This window comes from Phyllobates terribilis, unplaced genomic scaffold, assembly GCF_046119375.1.
Source record: "Phyllobates terribilis strain yellow unplaced genomic scaffold, ASM4611937v1 Scaffold_4__5_contigs__length_816908805, whole genome shotgun sequence".
In the NCBI taxonomy this organism is placed as follows: Eukaryota; Metazoa; Chordata; class Amphibia; order Anura; family Dendrobatidae; genus Phyllobates; species Phyllobates terribilis.
The window spans coordinates 125,987,199-126,006,948 of record NW_027362764.1 but is presented as its reverse complement, the minus strand read 5'-3'; the positions used below and the strand labels follow the sequence as shown (position 1 = coordinate 126,006,948).

At 45.4% G+C, this 19,750-nt stretch overlaps 1 protein-coding gene across 2 annotated transcripts in view; it reads right to left on the bottom strand.

The window, feature by feature from the left end:
- WDR86 (WD repeat domain 86) overlaps positions 1-4,982 on the bottom strand; it is a 99,841-nt gene extending 94,859 nt beyond the window's left edge. The window contains exon 1 of one of the 2 annotated variants that reach the window (XM_073677724.1): positions 4,666-4,982. The gene's annotated coding sequence lies outside the window, so the exon portion shown is untranslated. Of the gene's footprint in view, positions 1-2,951; positions 3,053-4,665 lie in introns of those variants that run through there. The other variant, XM_073677725.1, reaches the window with a different exon arrangement.
- Positions 4,983-19,750: the final 14,768 nt, after the last annotated feature.

Here is a 19,750-nt window from a genome sequence, read left to right as displayed (position 1 = left end):
TAGTGTTTACATGCTGCCCGGATTTTGTGATCACTGCTTAATTTATGCAAAAAGTGATTTATTAGATGTCATAAGTTTTTAGCAATCCTACACACTGATGCTTACCGGCTGTCCTTTGGGCCCCATGCACACAAGATTATGGCTTTACACAAGCCCCAATATGGGACCGACAGACAAAAGCAATGTATGTTTCATAGCATGCCATACTATGGAGAGACTCCAGTCTCTGATATAAGCATCACTCAGAATATAGGACAGCACGGTGGCTCAGTGGTTAGCACTGTTGCTTTGCAGCGCTGGGGTCTTGGGTTATAATCCCACCAAGGACAAGATCTGCAAAGAGTTTGTATGTTCTCACGGTGTTTGCGTGGGTTTAATCTAAAGACATACTGATAGGGAACATAGACTGAGCCCCAATGAGCAAAGTGATGATAATGTATGTAAAGCGCTGTGGAATTAATGGCGCTATATAAGTGAGTACAATAAGGCTAAGTGCCCACGATGCAGAAATGCTGCATATTTTTTACGCTTCTCCCTGGCAGGAAAAACGCATGCGGATTTTAAATGCGTTTTTCCCGCCAGGTAGAAGCATTTGTCAAGCGTTTTTCATGCATTTCTGCATGCGGGTTATCAAGCGCTTTTCCAAGCGATTTTAGCATCACTTGGAAAAGTGCTTGACAACTTGTTCACACTATATAAATCCATGCAACCGGCATGGATTTATAGTAGTGTGACCAAGTTAGTTAAAAAAAGAATAAAAATGGTGAAAAATAAAAAATAAAGTTTATACTCACCTTCCGATGTCTTCCCGGTGTTTTGTCTGCTCCGTCCGGAGTCTTGCACTGCTTGCGGGGGTGTGAAGGACCTGCGGTGACGTCATTGAGCCATGTGATGGGTCACATGACTCAGTGACGTCATGGCAGGTCCTTCACATCAACGCGAACATTGCAAGAGACCGGACGGAGCAGACAAAACACCGGGAAGACATCAGAAGGTGAGTATAAACTTTATTTTTTATTTTAAATTCTGTTTTTTACAGTTTCTATGGTACCCAGGTCTGGAGGAGAGTCTCCTCTCCTCCAGACCCGAGTACCATCCACACATTGAACCGTGTGATATCCGCATGTGCAAATGCAGTGATGCGGATGTCACGCGGTCCAATGCAAGTCAATGGCGGCGATTACGCTGCATGTCCGCAAAATTAATGGACATGCTGCGGATTTTTGAGCGCAGCATAAACGCTGCGGAAAAATCCGCAACATGGGCATTGAAAGTGCAGCTTGTCATTGGGGACCATGGGGAGCGGATTACCAAGCGTTTCCCAAGCGTTTATGCTGCGGAAATTCCGCAGCATAAACGCTTGTAAAACGCTTCGTGGGCACCCAGCCTGATACTACTGTAATATGCTGCTCTCTGGAGGCACACAACATGCCTATGGAAAAATGGACCACCCTCACTTGCAATTTAATAATAATATAACTGGTTGCACTGTCCTCTCCCTCTATTAGCCTCGATGGATGAGGCAGGGTGCAGTGTAAGTATAATCTAGGACTAGAAGAACAGAAGTCACACTTACTGATAAGATGGCTTCCTTGAGTCATTCATTTGGCTTACAAACAGCAGTGTGCAGAGGGCATGAATCATGAGGCAACAGCCCTTTGTTGTAAAGCCTCATTCAGATATAGCAACGCCTCATTCAGATATAATTATTTTTATTTTTGCATACAAGATAAAAAGGACCAATTATCACTGGGCTGTTTCAGATTTTTTATCCATTTATGGTCCATGTGTCTGTTGTTACCATCAGTGTGGAGTCAATTATTCTAGCATGCAAAAGAAAAAATAAAGTCCAAAATTCTTCTACCCATTAAATTGTAAAAAGCTAACCAGATAGCACTTGGGTGACACTCGGATGTCACTCGGATGTCATCCTTGTGCTGTCTGATTTTTTTATGGATGAATTTGAATAGGAGAGTTTGATCCGTGACTTGGATCAAAAACAGGCAAGTCTCTGGTTTTTAGGGTTTTGTTTACAGACACTAACAAAAAGCATATAGACAAGTGAATAGCACCATAGACTATAATGGGTACATGTTCTGTCCGTGAAAAACACAGAACAAGTATATAAAAAAGGATATCTTAATGAAGCCTGAGAGTGCGTTTCATGGGGTCCGAGGAAACAGCGGTTGCCTTGTGCTACCTGCTGTCTGCACACTGCTGTTTGTAAAGTGAAAAGGATTGCTAAAGATGAAGGAAATTTATCAAACTGTCACTTCTGTTCTTCTATTACTGGATAATATTAATTACAAAGATAAATAATAAAAAAGTTGATGCCATAAAGTGACGTTTCCTTCAGTCACGAGCAAATAGGGAGGGGTGGCTGCCGATTAAGGCTTGAGCAGAATTCCATATTTTAGGCCCAAGTGCAATCTGACAAAACATCGGATCGCATTCAGCCATGCAAGTCAATGGATCCGGCAAAAATATCGGACTGCACTCGGATGACATCTGATTGCAGGCCGATTTTCACAGGCTGACAGAATGGAAAGATGGAGAAATTGTTTTCCCCATCTTCTCCTCATCCGAGAAAATCAGATCACTCTGAGATCAAACTCTAATTAGAGAGTGATTAGTATAATGGGCCTGATTCTCTCGGATGAGAGAAAATACTGTTGTGGGACCCCAGCCCAAAACAGGACAATTTACTTAGGACTCGGATGAAGGAACACCCTGGAGACATCTGAATACGATGACAGAGTGGATAAAAGTTGATTTTCTAAGGTACACTTTGTTACTGGTGGCACATATGGCTATGTTCACACTCCCTTCGCTCTTTTAGATGTAATAGTAGTTTAAAGGGGGTAAAAAATAATGACATTCCATTTAAGTGATATTTGTAAGAATTTATAATCACTCTACATTCTATTATAAATTCTATTAAAGTCACGTACCGCAATTTCAATCTTTAAGAAGTCCTGGACTGAAAGCAGCAGCGACCAGGCAGGAGTTTACACAAAGTACATGGTTATGCTGTCCTGCCCCAGGAAAAGAGTTTACAGAACAATGCTATCTATGCAGGGGGCTGGGAGGCCAGAAGTGCAGCGTCAGCACAGCGCCCAATCTCAGCTCAGCTTTCCAAGAATCATACACGGAGCCTGCCTGGAACTACAATGCACAGAACTCTGCTATGTATTCTTAATATCCTCACTTCTCAGATACAGACAACCTCAGCCAATTTAGTTTAGGTTTCTTTATGCTGGGACTTGTACTTCCACCAGGACAAAAGAGAGAATTTAATCTGCTCATATAAACAGGAGTGTTCATAAGAGTCCGGGTATTTGTACAATAATATGTAGCAAGTCGATCAGTCCTTATTTAGTAATGTTTACATGTTGCAATTATTATAAGATAACTGTATAAATGATCCTTCATTTTCCCCCTCCTCTTATACAGTTTACATTATTGTCAGCAGAATATCCCCTGATTACATGATGGGATGTGATGCCGACAAATGATGGTATTTAGGTCTACATAAAAGGTGTAACCAGCGTCAAACGATCAAATTATCATTATTTGTCGATTGATTGTTGGCCATGTTTAGGGCTCGTGCAGACGACCGTATTTGCGGTCCGAGTGTGATCCAACAAAACAATGACTCGCACTTGGACCAAAGTTAGTCCATGAGGCCTTGCACAATTCCGAATTTTTCCTCGGACTGAGTTTATCCAAAGAAAAAAAAAAAAAAAAAAAAATCGCAGCATGCCCGATCTGCATCCAGAAATCGGATCGCATTTTGCCATGCAAGTGAATGGGTCAGTTAAAAAAAAAATAATAATCGGACCACACTCGGATGACATCTGAGTGCAGTCCGATTTTTACATAATGACAGAATAGAGAAGATGGAGACTTTTTCCTTCCATCTTCTCATTCATATCACACCATGATCATAATTGGACTGATTTTGTCAGATGAGACTAAATACACTGATGTGACCTGAGCCTTACACTGGGCAATGATCAGGAATGAATGTTAACAAGAATGACCCTTCCAAGGCAATCATTGCCCAGTTTATAAGATCCCTGAGACATAGAATTTGGTGAGATAGTTCAATTATCAATGCACCCCAAATTTTCAGCAGAAAGCGTACTGTAAATAAATACATTCTCTGTTGGCCACAATCCTCTCCTGAGGTTCACTTTAAAGATGGAGATATAGGAAAAATTCCTAGAACTACTTTTGTGCAGCACTGAAATCACCTCATTCATTCCCTGAACTACAAAGTGATGCCCGCACCAGTGATTATCATTTCTAGCATACAGGTATTGAGAGTTATTGGTTTTTGACCATTGATCTAAACTCAGAAAATGCAAATAAAAACGTGTGATGAGAACATGCCCTTATCTAACCTCTCCATTCATTAACGCTGCCAAAGTAGTATTAAGCTAGCCTGGACATTAGGCTAACCTGAACATTAGGCTATCCTGGACATTAGGCTATCCTGGACATGTATGAGCTCTGTAGCTACAAAGAGTATAAAAATATAGTAATAAATAATAATAAGAATAACAGAAAGTGCAACAATCCACTCATCACCTCCATACAATGCATTACAACCACAGGGGGTGACACTTCACACACATCTACTAATAGGACTTCACTATTTACCTCCAGATTTCCCAGCAGGAGATATAATAAAGGTCTTTGAGGTTTTTCCAATTAGGACTCCTGTCCCATTGCAGGAGCTCTTCTCCCATGTAATGTCTGCAGAGGCTTCCAGCAGAGGCTGTGGTGCTGCCCCCCAGTAATGGGTCGCACAAGTACAGTGCAGGGGGCAGATACCTCCTTTCAGAATCAGTATCCAATGATCAGCTGCTGAGATGCTTCCTCCTAATGACTGGAAGCTGAGCAGGATGTGTCCTCCTCCACTGAGGGCTGTGCATGTGCTGAGCACTGACACTGACTGACTGCTGCCCGGCTGCAGCCTGTGTGTAGGGAGAGGGGGCTGCACCAGGGTTATCCTGGGGGGCGGCGCTGGCACATGCAATTTCATCGAAATCCCCAAATGTATTGCAGATTCATTCACTGTATGTCGTGTAGTTGTGCTGTGCTTACAATGAAGTTCAAAGCTGTGAGGTCTAGACCATGTAGGAGGGATAGTGCTGGTCTGAAAAGATGACACTCTAAAGGTTCATTTATGTATTCTATAAAAATGTATCCTTTATCTATCTATCTACAGTATCTATCTATCAAAACAGCACCAAAGTCTTATGTAGCAGGTGCAAAACTTGTTGGACACATACCCACAGGTCAAATTATATCAAATTAAAAAAAATAAGCACTGCAGCTCTCCAGGTTAAATGTACAGAAGTTGGATGACTCTTTATTAGCCTATGTGGCAACATTTCGGTTCCGTAACAGAACCTTTCTCAAGGCTGCTTATTTTTTTTAGTTTTATCTATCGTTCTATAAATGGAAAAACTAGAGCAGCACCAGAACAATGAGGATGCAAAACCTCCCTGGCAATAACCAAACCATCCAGCTAAGAAACACATTGCGGGTCATTAAAAACACTTTTTACACTAATTCTTGGTGTGCTGCCTCCAGTAGTTTTTCTTATCTACAGTCTATCTATCTATCTATCTATCTATCTATCTATCTATCTATCTATCTATCCATATCTATCTATCCAGGAGCAAACAGAGACAGAAGAGGCCCCTGTACAAGAATAATATATGGGCCCTTTGTAGCCCAATAGCTCAGCATAATGTACAATTCCACCTGTTTTGGAGATGGAAATGGGGCCCCTTACCCCTTGGGCCTCTGCATGCAGGCAACTGCATGGGCTGCACCAATTATATATCCGCCCCTCTATTTATCTATCTATGGTGGGGAAAATAAGTATTTGATACACTGCCGATTTTGCAAGTTTTCCCATCTACAAGGAATGGAGAGGTCTGTAATTTTTATTGTAGGTACACCACCTGTGAGAGACAGAATCTAAAAAAAATCCAGAAAATCACATTGTATGATTTTTACATAATTAATTTGCATTTTATTGCATGTAATAAGTATTTGATAAAATAGAAAAGCAGAACTTAATATTTGGTACAGAAACCTTTGTTTGCAATTACAGAGGTCAGACGTTTCCTGTAGTTCTTGACCAAGTTTGCACACACTGCAGCAGGGACTTTGGCCCACTCCTTCATACAGATCTTCTCCAGATCTTTCAGGTTTCAGGGCTGTCGCTGGGAAACATTGAGTTTCAGCTCTCACCAAAGATTTTCTATTGGGTTCAGGTCTGGAGACTGGCTAGGTCACACCAGGACCTTGAAATGCTTCTTATGGAGCCACTCCTTAGTTGCCCTGGCTGTGTGTTTCATTGTCATGCTGGAAGACCCAGCCACGACCCATCTTCAATGCTCGCGATACATGATCCCATCCATCTTCCCTTCAATATGGTGCAGTCCTCCTGTTTCCTTTGCAGAAAAGCACCACCAAAGTATGATGTTCCCCCACCATACTTCACGGTTGGGACAGTGTTCTTGGGGTTGTACTCATCTTTCTTCTTCCTCCAAACACAACGAGTGGAGTTGACTTGATACCAAAAAGTTCTATTTTGGTCTCATCTGACCACATGATCTTCTCCCATGCCTTCTCTGGATCATCCAGATGGTCATTGGCAAACTCAAACGAGCCTGGACATGTGCTGGCATGAGCAGGGGGAACATAACGGCGTAGTGTGTTACTAATGGTAATGTTTGAGACGGTGGTCCCAGCTCTCTTAAGGTCATTGACCAGGTCCTCCCATGTAGTCCTGGGCTTATTCCTCACCTTATTCCTCACCTTCCTCACCTTTCTCAGAATTATCAATTATCCTTACCCCACGAGGCATGATCATGCCTGGAGCCCCAGACCAAGGAAGATTAACAGTCATCTTGTGTTTCTTCCATGTTTTAATAATTGCACCAACAGTTGTTGCCTTCTCACCATGGGCTTGCCTATTGTCCTGTAGCACATTCCAGCCTTGTGCAGGTCTACAATTTTGTCCCTGGTGTCCTTAGACAGTTCTTTGGTCTTGACCATAGTGGAGAGGTTGGAGTGTGATTGATTGTGTGGACAGGTGTATTTTATACAGGTAATAAGTTGAAACAGGTGCAATTAATACAGGTAATGAGTGCAGAGTAGGAGGGCTTCTTAAAGAAAAACTAACGGGTCTGTGAGAGCCAGAATTCTTGCAGATTGGTAGGTGATCAAATACTTATTTCATGCGATAAAATGCAGATTAATTATGTAAAAATCATACAATGTGATTTTCTGTTTTTTATTTTTAGATTCTGTCTCTCACAGTTGAAGTGCACGAAAAAATCTGTATAAAAATTACAGACCTCTCCATTCTTTGTAGGTGGGAAAACATGCAAAATCGGCAGCATATCAAATACTTATTTTCCCCACTGTATCTATCTGCCAGACAATAACAGCACAATAGGATACTATAAAGCGGGAAAACAAGTGATTTTTGCAACTTTCACCTTTGGAACGTGATTATTAAAATATAATTGAAAAGGGATTCTATTCTATACTCTTCATTGCAAGGACAATACATTGATTTATTGTTGATGAAGCACTGAGCGGTAGAGGATCATATAATTTAAAGGGGTAGTACAGAGCACTACTCCTCTACTAAAATGCAAAACTCCATAATGCATATTGAAAATGTATGATATTTTCAAAATCTCTCCTTGCAGTTAACAAATGGAAACATCTTGGTTGGTGGAGAGCTGAGGCTTTGGTACAATTATATCCAGTTTAGGCAGAAATTCATTCAACAGATGGGAAATCCACTGCATATTATAGTACCAACTTGGTGGATGAAATATTACAATATCTTATCCACATGCTGCAGAGAATATCTATAGTGTAAATTAAAGCGTGCTGCAGAATTGACATTAATGATTAATGCAAAGGGTGAACTCTGCAGCAAAACTGCTGCATTTATTCAGTGAAATTCACAGCTAAATCTGCATGGTTTAATGATTATTTTGCGTCTGCTGATTTGCTGTCGATTTTCCACTGCTATAAATCTGCAACATATCTGACCCATGTGGATGTCCCCCTAGACAATGTATTTTACATTCTCTCTGCTAATCCTATGTCTCCTTGCAGCAATAATGTGAACTGTCACCAGATTTCACAATATAAAGTACATATATTATTAAATATATCTCCCAGACCTCATGTCTCTGGTGTACTTGTATCAAAATGGCTGTATAATCTTGATGTTAAACTGAGCATTTTATACTAATTTTATTATCAGTGGGACAAACTTCAAACAAAGGATTACACAACCATTCTGATATACAGTACAGACCAAAAGTTTGGACACACCTTCTCATTTAAAGATTTTTCTGTATTTTCATGACTATGAAAATTGTACATTCACACTGAAGGCATCAAAACTATGAATTAACACATGTGGAATTATATAGTTAACAAAAAAGTGTGAAACAACTGAAAATATGTCTTATATTCTAGGTTCTTCAAAGTAGCCACCTTTTGCTTTGATGACTGCTTTGCACACTCTTGGCATTCTCTTGATGAGCTTCAAGAGGTAGTCACCGGAAATGGTCTTCCAACAATCTTGAAGGAGTTCCCAGAGATGGTTCGCACTTTTTGGCCCTTTTGCCTTCACTCTGCGGTCCAGCTCACCCCAAACCATCTCGATTGGGTTCAGGTCTGGTGACTGGAGGCCAGGTCATCTGGCGTAGCACCCCATCACTCTCCTACTTGGTCAAATAGCCCTTACACAGCCTGGAGGTGTGTTTGGGGTCATTGTCCTGTTGAAAAATAAATAATGGTCCAACTAAACGCAAACCGGATGGAATAGCATGCCGCTGCAAGATGCTGTGGTAGCCATGCTGGTTCAGTATGCCTTCAATTTTGAATAAATCCCCAACAGTGTCACCAGCAAAGCACCCCCACACCATCACACCTCCTCCTCCATGCTTCACGGTGGGAACCAGGCATGTAGAGTCCATCGTTCACCTTTTCTGCGTCGCACAAAGACATGGTGGTTGGAACCAAAGATCTCAAATTTGGACTCATCAGACCAAAGCACAGATTTCCACTGGTCTAATGTCCATTCCTTGTGTTCTTTAGCCCAAACAAGTCTCTTCTGCTTGTTGCCTGTCCTTAGCAGTGGGTTCCTGGCAGCTATTTTACCATGAAGGCCTACTGCACAAAGTCTCCTCTTAACAGTTGTTGAAGAGATGTGTCTGCTGCTAGAACTCTGTGTGGCATTGACCTGGTCTCTAATCTGAGCTGCTGTTAACCTGCGATTTCTGAGGCTGGTGACTCTGATAAACTTATCCTCAGAAGCAGAGGTGACTCTTGGTCTTCCTTTCCTGGGGCGCTCCTCATGTGAGCCAGTTTCTTTGTAGCGCTTGATGGTTTTTGCAACTGCACTTGGGGACACTTTGAAAGTTTGCCCAATTTTTCGGACTGACTGACCTTCATTTTTTAAAGTAATGATGGCCACTCGTTTTTCTTTACTTAGCTGCTTTTTTCTTGCCATAATACAAATTCTGACAGTCTATTCAGTAGGACTATCAGCCGTGTATCCACCAGACTTCTGCACAACACAACTGATGGTCCCAACCCCATTTATAAGGCAAGAAATCCCACTTATTAAACCTGACAGGGCACACTTGTGAAGTGAAAACCATTTCCGGTGACTACCTCTTGAAGCTCATCAAGAGAATGCCAAGAGTGTGCAAAGCAGTCATCAAAGCAAAAGGTGGCTACTTTGAAGAACCTAGAATATAAGACATATTTTCAGTTGTTTCACACTTTTTTGTTAAGTATATAATTCCACATGTGTTAATTCATAGTTTTGATGCCTTCAGTGTGAATGTGCAATTTTCATAGTCATGAAAATACAAAGAAATCTTTAAATGAGAAGGTGTGTCCAAACTTTTGGTCTGTACTGTAGATTTTCAAAATAAGTACACCAGCCTCATCAGATCTAAGAAGTTCTACTGATGAGGATGGTCATAAGCAAGTTAAAAATGTATAAACGTACTGCTGATGTTATTCCTCGCATGTATGTAAATGTTTCTAATCTAACTAAAGATATTTGAGATTAAGCAGACGTGAGAGGTACATGGGGGAGAACAGTTTAAAGCTTTTACGTGCAAAGCAAAATATTACAGAGTAGACTATAGCCTTAGTGACTTTTAGTCTCGCTCAGCTACAGAGAAGTAAAAGGTATAGTTAGCATCCTGAAACCTTATACATAGAAGGCCACTTGCAGGCTCATTTACAATGAGAAGACACATGGATGTTTGTATTCATTCATGCCTCACTACATTGTTTCACACTTACCACTTACATAAAATAGATGTGTCGTCATAAGTGCCACCTTGAGATCATTTGAGTGGTAGAGTCACATCAGATGAATTGCAGCCTCATGATTTTGAAAGAAAATATATTTTAAAGATCCAGCCAGAGACCAAAAGTCCGCTGCCTCCCTGGCCGTCCATTCCCAGGGTCACTCTAGGTAATCGACAGGTCTCTCCCTATGTACACACTAGGGAAAAACTGTCAATCACCGGCTCTAGTGCTGGGAAGAGCCAGCCAGGGACCATAGCCAGAAATGAGACTAGTCTGATTTTGCCCAGGCCATCTGTTGCCAGCGCTGCTCCAGGTGATTGACAGGTCTCTCCCTATGTACATATGTGGGAGAACCTTGTTAATCACCTGCTGCTAAGCCAGGAAGAGCTGGACCGGAAGCCATAGCCAGAAATGAGAAAAGTCAGATTTTGTCCAGGCCATCTCTTACCAGCACTACTCCAGGTGATTGACAGGTCTATCCCTATGTACACATGAGGGAGAGCCATGTCAATCAGTTGCAACACCGCTGAGCAAAGCTGCCCCGGGACCATAGCTGGAAATAAGACAAGTCCAGTTTTGCTGATGTGTTCTAGAGAATAATATCCCTGGCTGCAATCATGCAGCCAGGATGCGATTCATGCGCTGTCAGTTTCAAACTCCCACCAATCTTATATATTAATGACGTATCATAAGGATAAGTGGCCAATATCACAATAGTAGAAAACCCATTAATCAATACACTTTTGGCTGCTTTAACCAACCATGAAAGGGTTATTCCCATGTTATTATATAGTAAAAATTTGCAAAGTGTTTCTGAAAACAAGAAAATGCAATTTACTTGTTATTAAGACCCTTCTCCATTTTCAAGAAAGGAGTTTTATTGTTTATGGCTCATTGTCTAGAGCAGGGGTCTCAAACTCGGCTGGGTATATGGGCCACAAATGGAAAAAATTTGAATTTGGGGGGCCGCATTTTTTGTTCAATGTGACATTTTTAGTGATACCATTTTTTTTTTGTATACACCTTTTGAACATTTTTCCCGTGTTTATTTTTTATAGCTTGGGTCGTTATGGATGTGGCGATAATAAACGTGTACTTTTTTGTGTTTACTTTAGTTTACATATTAAACAGCATTTTTAGTGCCCAATATTTTTTCATGCTTTATTTTTATTTTTTTGATTTTTACAATTTTCTTTCCTCCAATTGGCCACATACAGTAAAATTGTCATACCATTAGCATCATATAGTAATAATGGCAAACATCTTGTAGTAATGTCCCCATCTTGTACTAATGTGCCCCAACCAGGTCCCCATCCTGTGGCTATGTGCCCCATCCAGGTCCCCATCCTGTGGCTATGTGCCCCATCCAGGTCCCCATCCTGTGGCTATGTGCCCCATCCAGGTGCCCATCCTGTGGCAATGTTCCCGATCCAGGTCCCCATCCTGTGGCAATGTTCCCGATCCAGGTCCCCATCTTGTGGCTATGTGACCATCCAGGTTTCCATCTTGTGGCAATGTTCCCCATCCTGGCCCCCATCTTGTACTAATGTGCCTCATCCAGGTACCCATCCTGTGGCTATGTGCCCCATCCAGGTCCCCATCCTGTGGCTATGTGCCCCATCCAGGTCCCCATCCTGTGGCCATGTTCCCGATCCAGGTCCCCATCTTGTGGCTATGTGCCCCATCCATGTCCCCATCTTGTGGCTATGTGCCCCATCCAGGTCCCCATCTTGTGGCTATGTGCCCCATCCATGTCCCCATCTTGTGGCTATGTGCCCCATCCAGGTCCCCATCTTGAGGCTATGTGCCCCATCCAGGTCCCCATCTTGTGGCTATGTGCCCCATCCAGGTCCCCATCTTGAGGCTATGTGCCCCATCCAGGTCCCCATCCTGTGGCTATGTGCCCCATCCAGGTCCCCATCTTGTGGCTATGTGCCCCATCCATGTCCCCATCTTGTGGCTATGTGCCCCATCCAGGTCCCCATCTTGAGGCTATGTGCCCCATCCAGGTCCCCATCTTGTGGCTATGTGCCCCATCCAGGTCCCCATCTTGAGGCTATGTGCCCCATCCAGGTCCCCATCTTGTGGCTATGTACCCATCCAGGTCCCCATCTTGTGGCTATGTGCCCCATCCAGGTCCCCTCTTGTGGCTATGTGCCCCATCCAGGTCCCCATCTTGTGGCTATGTGCCCCATCCAGGTCCCCATCTTGTGGCTATGTGCCCCATCCAGGTCCCCATCTTGAGGCTATGTGCCCCATCCAGGTCCCCTCTTGTGGCTATGTGCCCCATCCAGGTCCCCTCTTGTGGCTATGTGCCCCATCCAGGTCCCCTCTTGTGGCTATGTGCCCCATCCAGGTCCCCATCTTATGGCTATGTGCCCCATCCAGGTCCCCTCTTGTGGCTATGTGCCCCATCCAGGTCCCCATCTTGTGGCTATGTGCCCCATCCAGGTCCCCATCCTGTGGCTATGTGCCCCATCCAGGTCCCCTCTTGTGGCTATGTGCCCCATCCAGGTCCCCTCTTGTGGCTATTTGCCCCATCCAGGTCCCCTCTTGTGGCTATGTGCCCCCTGTGCTGTTCTTCACACACATAAAAAAAAAAAATATGATTTTCACCTGTCCTCCGTTCCCTCGGCGGCCTTCCTGCAGATGTGGCCCACAGGCACCACAGAGTCCGACCCCTTGACGATCCCGACCTGGTCCAGGAGGAGCCGCCGACAGCAGCGCTGCATTGCCGCACACAGACTGTCTCCCAGCACAGCATTTCCAATGCCAGCCGCCGGCCAATCAGAGGCCAGCAGCTGACATCTGCTTATGGCAATGACGTCATACTCGCTGCGCCAACACGCAGATATCAGCTGCTGGCCTCTGATTGGCCAGCGGCTGTCATTGGAAATGCTGTGCTGGGAGACAGTCTCTGTGTGCGGCAATGCAGCGCTGCTGTCGGCGGCTCCTCCTGCACCAGGTCGGGATCGTCAAGGGGTTTGTGCCTGCGGGCCGCATAAAGCAGCCTCAGGGGCCGCATGCGGCCCGCGGGCCGCGTGTTTGAGACCCCTGGTCTAGAGGACGGCATTTTTTGAAGCCTAACAGTGGTGACCAAACATGTGCTGTGCTTACAAGCTTTTTTCATTTGAGATTGTAAGCACTGCACTGAAGCTGAGCGGTATGTTGGTGCACACTGTTAGCTCCTAGTTCCAGCCAGTGTCAGTGCCACTGAATTTCCGATACTGTAGAGGTAAAGCTGACTCATATAGCACAGTCGGAGAATATACAGTTTAGGCCAGGATTATACGGATACCGTTGGTTCAAACTGTCAATTTTACGGGTATACCGCGACAGAGATGGCCAGAAGACCGCAGTGCCTGGTTTCACGTATTCCTACACTGGTTAGAATCACTTCACCATTGTATTAAACAGTGCAAGTTTTTTCCTTGCCAGCAGTGCAGGGTTAATCAGTTCTGTTGAAGTTCCTGGAGCTTTCCTGCTTAGAAGATCTCAGCTGTTCAGTGTTGGCCACTCCCCTCTGCTATATATTCTCACCTTTGGCACTTAGGGATTGCTAGTGTTAGTTCATATTGCCTGGTTGTGGAGTTGGAGGTGTAGTTCGTGGTTGGAGGTGGCATTTGGAATTTTTTTTCAGAAGACTGTTGCTTGGAGTTTTTGTGTGCACATCCTCAATCTCTTTTATTTGGTTTCTCCGTCCTTTAACTCCCCGGTGTTCCACTCTGTTATTTTGTGAGTGCATTTTGTATGATTAGTATTTTCATTTATCCCTGACCATCTTCCCTTTTTTGTCTGATTAGTGTATTACTATAAACTTCAGCTTCGCACCTCTGTGTGTGGGGGAGGGGAAAGATAAAGGCTGATATAGGAGCATAGAAAGGCACGTGACCCCGGCGTCTTCACCATCAGAAGTAATCCAGGGGACAGGGATGGACTAGTGCGCCCCTATCTTGAGGGATAGGGAAGGAGCCCTTTTGCGCCGGGGTATCCTGCAACAGTGCCGTGACAGTCAAATTAACAGGAGCACATTACAGCTCAGCAAGCAGGAAGCTAGGAGACTGGGGAACGGTGCGCACCTGAATTGACAGGGATTGGACTAACCCTTTAGTAGGTACTAAAGAGCACACTACATGTAGTTTTAAGAACTACTATTGATTATAATCATAATGCTATAAACTTGTGTGCTCCTTCTAGAAAACAAAGCTGCGGCAAACATTTGAGCCCGCAGTATAGGATTCGTCATTTATTTCATTTATTTGAATGGGACCCATGTCAGATCCCAGTTTGGTGACGTGTTGCTCGCTGCAGTTTCCCACATTGATTATGACTCGCCCCTGGGCCTACTTGGTGTAGCGTTGCGCACGCGGGGACTACCCGGAGCCGGGCCTGTTGGGGGTAGTAGTCTCGTGGCGGTGACCCGGTCTGTGCCCAGGGAGTCAAACTGTGTGGCTGAGTATTAGCAGTAGATGTTGGACGACTACGCCACCCGTTGAATGCAGCTATGGAGCTGCCGCTGCAGGGCAGACCGCTGAGGCCGGTGGTACGATTGTGCAGCGTAGATGGTATAACCCCCAACGGGAGGGGTATGGCCTCAGGGCAGCCGACGTGGATGATGGGGGTAGCAGGAACCACTCAGAGACGATGCGGTGTAGTTCAGGGTCTTTACTGGTGATAAAGATAGACCCTCCCGGAGTACTGGCTAGCGGTCGGGGCCTGGTCAGTCTTTGAGCAGATGGGATTTCCCCTGGCCAGGCGGAGTTGTAGGCCTCCCCAACTAATTGTACTCTTCTGGCTACCTTGCTAGAGGCGGGTAAAAGTAGCCCACGTCCCTGAGTGTACCGTGTGGTGGTCACCCGTATGGCCGGTGACTCGGGGCCTTCTAGTGGCTTCCGCTCCACGACGGCGGTGCTGGTCCCACGCGTGTGACCGTGCCTTCGGGTTTCTTGGCCAGAGGACCTGAAATCCCCTGCCGGTCGGTTTCTGCTGCTGGGTAAGGATTAGTCCCCACAGCCTCGGACTCCGGGTCCGGTGGTAACTAGTGTTGAGCATTCCGATACTGTAATATCGGGTATCGGCCGATATTCGCGGTATCGGAATTCCGATACTTAATTCCGATACTTTTACAATATCGGATACCGGAATCGGAAGTTCCCATAATGCCTGCGCTCTGTAGTGTCTGTGAAGGATGACAAGTTGGATGGCAGCGCGATCCAGCCTGTCATCAGAATGCCATCCCAGCGGGGGAGAATTCTCCTGATTGTTTAAAAGCCGGCGGGCGGTATAAAGCCGCCGGCTTTTAAACAATCACACAGCCCCATACTGCTTCCCCGCAGCCTCCCACCCCGATCCTCCGCTCCCCTCGCCACCTCCCATCCCGATCGTAAGTTAGGACCGGGCGGGGAGCGCAGCTCCAAGGAGCGGGGAGTGAAGGACCCGGGCGGGGAAGCCGGCAGTGAAAAGACTTCACCGCCGGCTTTCCCGTTCTGTGCTGCGCTTTCCCGCCGGTTATTTCAAATGAACAGCTGAGGTATCAGGTGATGCCGATCAGCTGTTCATTTGAAGTCGCCGCGTTGCCCTCAGAGGGTTCATGTGAGTTCATGCTTGACTGCATGAACTCACATGAACTTTCCCACGGCCGCACAGGTCAGCCTCACCTCCCAGACCCGTCATGATTAGTGTGTGTGCGGGGTGTGTGTGCGGGGTGTGTGCGCGATGTTTGTGCGGGTGTGCGCGGTGTCTGTGCGATGTGTGCGGGGTGTGTGTGCGGGGTGTCTGTGCGATGTGTGCGGGTGTGTGCGGTGTGTGTGCGTGCAGGCAGACATAGGCCGATGTGACACTACTACTCCCATCGGCCTATGTCTGTCCCCCGTCCACTCCTGCCAGCAGGATCAGCTCGATGGGAGCAGTAGTTCCCATCAGACTGATCCTGCTATTTAAATTGCCCTACTGTGTCCCCAATAAATGTTAAATACATGTCATTGGTGGCCAGTGGTTACCTACAATAAATTAGTTCATACATTACCTGTCCCCGCCGATCGCCACCTAAAATAAAGTAAAAAATAAAAAACTACACCTATACTCACCAAGACACCTAATTCCCCGAAGCCATCGATCTCCTGTAATAAAATATAAAATAATAAACCACAACCTTATCCTTACCCCTCCGTAGTAGTCCACGAGTGTCCCACGAAGATCTCCAGTTCAGAGCAGCCACATAGAATGTGACCGCTCTGAACCGCTGCCGCCGCTAGAATGACAGCATAAGCGGGTTCACCGGAGTTCAGGCAGCGCTGCTCCGGTTAGCTGCTTTACGGCCCTGCTGTATAGTGAGAAATTCCCACGGTACAGCAGTGCCGTAAAGGAGGTCTCCGGAGCTGCGCTGACTGAATGCACTCCGGTGACCTCAGTCAGTGGCTCCCGCTGCCGGGAGCGGACGTGTTCCCGGCAGCGTGAGCTTACAGCAGCCATGCACAGCTGTCACCATCTCCAGATGTGACAGCTGTGCATGGGAGATCAGCGCAGGAACGTGGACAGGTAACTATTATTTTTAGTAAACTAAGAATTAAATAAAATTGTGTGTTTCATTTCAAATAAATTATTTTTTTCTGGGTGTAGTGTGTGTTTTTTCTTTTTAACACTTTGTAGGTTAGTAATGGGGGTGTCTTATAGACGCCCATCATTACTAACCTGGGCTTCATGGCAGCTGGCGCTGACATGAACCCCACCACTATTACCCCCTGCCACCGCACCAGGGCAGCATGGAAGAGCGAGGCTAAGTGCCAGAGTTGGCGCATCCTATGGATGCGCCATTTCTGGGGCGGCTGACGACTGGTGTTTCTAGCCTGGGAGGGGGCCAATATTCATGGCACCCTTCCTGGGCTATTAATATCAGCCCCCAGCTGTCTGCCTAGCCTTTGCTAGCTATTAAAATAGGGGGGACCCCACGTCATTTTTTTTGGGGGGGTCCCCCATTTTAATAGCTAGTAAAGGCTAGGTATTCAGCTGGGGGCTGATATTAGTAGCCTGGGAAGCTCCGTGGGTTTTACCCCCTTCCCAGGCTTCAAACATTTGCCCCAGCCGTCTGCTTAACCTCCGCTAGAGCCTAAAATTAAGGGGAACCCCACGCCAATTTTTTTTTAAATAAATCCTTTATTTTAACACTAAATGACAAGTACAGTAATCAACACTATCACTGTACTTCATATATATGTGACTGACATGTTTCTATCTATCTAATCTATGTGTGATTCTCTATTCTTTCTATTCTAAATTGTCGGGTACAGATGCTGAATTGCCAGCCGGCTTTCTTAAAGAGACGGTGCATGAAAACACTATTATTTTTTTAAATAAATCCTTTACACTAAATGACAAGTACAGTAAGCAACACTGTCACTGTACTTCTTATATATGTGGCTGACATGTTTCTATCTATCTAATCTATGTGTGAAGCTCTATTCTGTCTGTTATAAATTGTCGGGTACCGCTGCTGAATTGCCGGCCGGCTTTTTTAAAGAGACGGTGCACGAAAACACTAATATTTTTTTTAATAAATCCTTTACACTAAATGACAAGTACAGTAAGCAACACTGTCACTGTACTTCATATATATGTGACTGACATGTTTCTATCTATCTAATCTATGTGTGAAGCTCTATTCTTTCTGTTGTAAATTGTCGGGTACCGGTGAATGCCGCTGCTGAATTGCCGGCTTTTCATGTCATTCTACATTATTCTTAGTTGTTTTACTTCATGTAGAATTAACCTACAAGGAAAGAAAGGGTTTATTTTCATTCCGATATTTGTGTCCCATTGACTTGCATTGGTTTCCGGTATCGGAATCGGCGATATCCGATACTTTTTGGGTATCGGTCCGATCCAATCCGATACGATATTTCCTGATATCGGAAGGTATCGCTCAACACTAGTGGTAACTCTTCAATCAGGGCGAGCTCTACAGCTGCCAGCCCCTGATTCCTTTTAGCACGACTTCCTCAGAGCTCCTGATCTCTCTTGTTCCTAAAGCTGCTTCTCCTCTTCTCTCTGTACTCTTTCTCTCTAACCCTGCCTCAGCCCCAGTTTTATATAGGGGAAGTTCTTCCCCTCCCAGGACTGGGCAGGAGGTGTGGCATGCATAGGATTCCTGACCAGGAGACCTCCCACCTGCTCTCAGACGTAATATCTCTATTACTGTGGCAACCAGACCCCTGGGGTGTCACATTCCCCCCTAGTGAAATTTAGTACTCCGGGACTAAACATATTTTTGTAACATAACAAATTACAAACAGAAACAACGTAATAAAGAAAAACATTAGGACGGTCACGGCGTGTCCGCAACCGGGTGCAGTTTTTCAAGAAAACAAGGGTGTCCATTTCACCAAAAACAGGGAGACGTAACCAGGTAGGGGTCTGTCCTGCCCCGAGTCCTTATCAGTCTTTTAGTCCGTCCTGGGTTACGCTCCAACTATATGCACAAAGGATTCCCGGTAAATCCACCAAAGACTCCTACAAATAACTAGAAACACATAATTATACACAAGCAACAATAAACAGGTAAACATTAATAGAATAGCTTGTACATTTAGATCCTCCACCGTATGGGCAACTGGCCTCTAGTGACCCTAGTGGACCTACGGAGCTGGCTGACTGGTCCTGAGCTACAGGGTATAGGAGCTGTCAAGGGTAAACTGGGCAGCCGTCTACGGACTCTTTGGCTCACTAGGGGTATGGCAGGCTCACTATAAGCAGAGGGTTGATTCTCCTGGTCTGCTTGTGTGGGGTCTTCTGCCTCCTGGACCGGCTGTTCTTCCAGCTCTACCTGTGTCTCCGTAGGCACTTGGGATGCTGGTTGGAGGAACGTGAGGACGGGTACCACAACAGCACCATTGACTTGAGTCCAAGACCGAGGGAAGTCTCCGAGCACAGTACTAACCATATCTTCCCTTTCCTCTACGGGTCGAGGGTCTTCTTGTTCCTCTTCAGGGTTCCGTAGCTGTTCAGGACACTTCTTCAGGTGATCCCGGGATACAATGGCTGTGGTTTCCCCTCCGTCTTTACTGATTGTACAGATCTTTGGGTTGTCGTGGCTTGAGGGCAGTACGGTGTACGGGTCCTTCTCCCACTGGTCGTCCAACTTGTGGAGCCGTCTTTTCCTCTTCAAGACCTGCTCTCCGGGCACCAGGGGAACAGCGGGAGCATACTGGTTGTAAGTTTTCTCCTGTCTTTCCCTAGCTTGACAGAGACTTCGCTCCACGCTCTCCTGTACTTTCCGGTACTGCTGCTGCCTCTCTGTGTCCCAGTCTGCTTCTGGTGAAGTGTCCTCGGGTGTCAGGACTCCCATCTCCAGATCAACAGGAAGCTT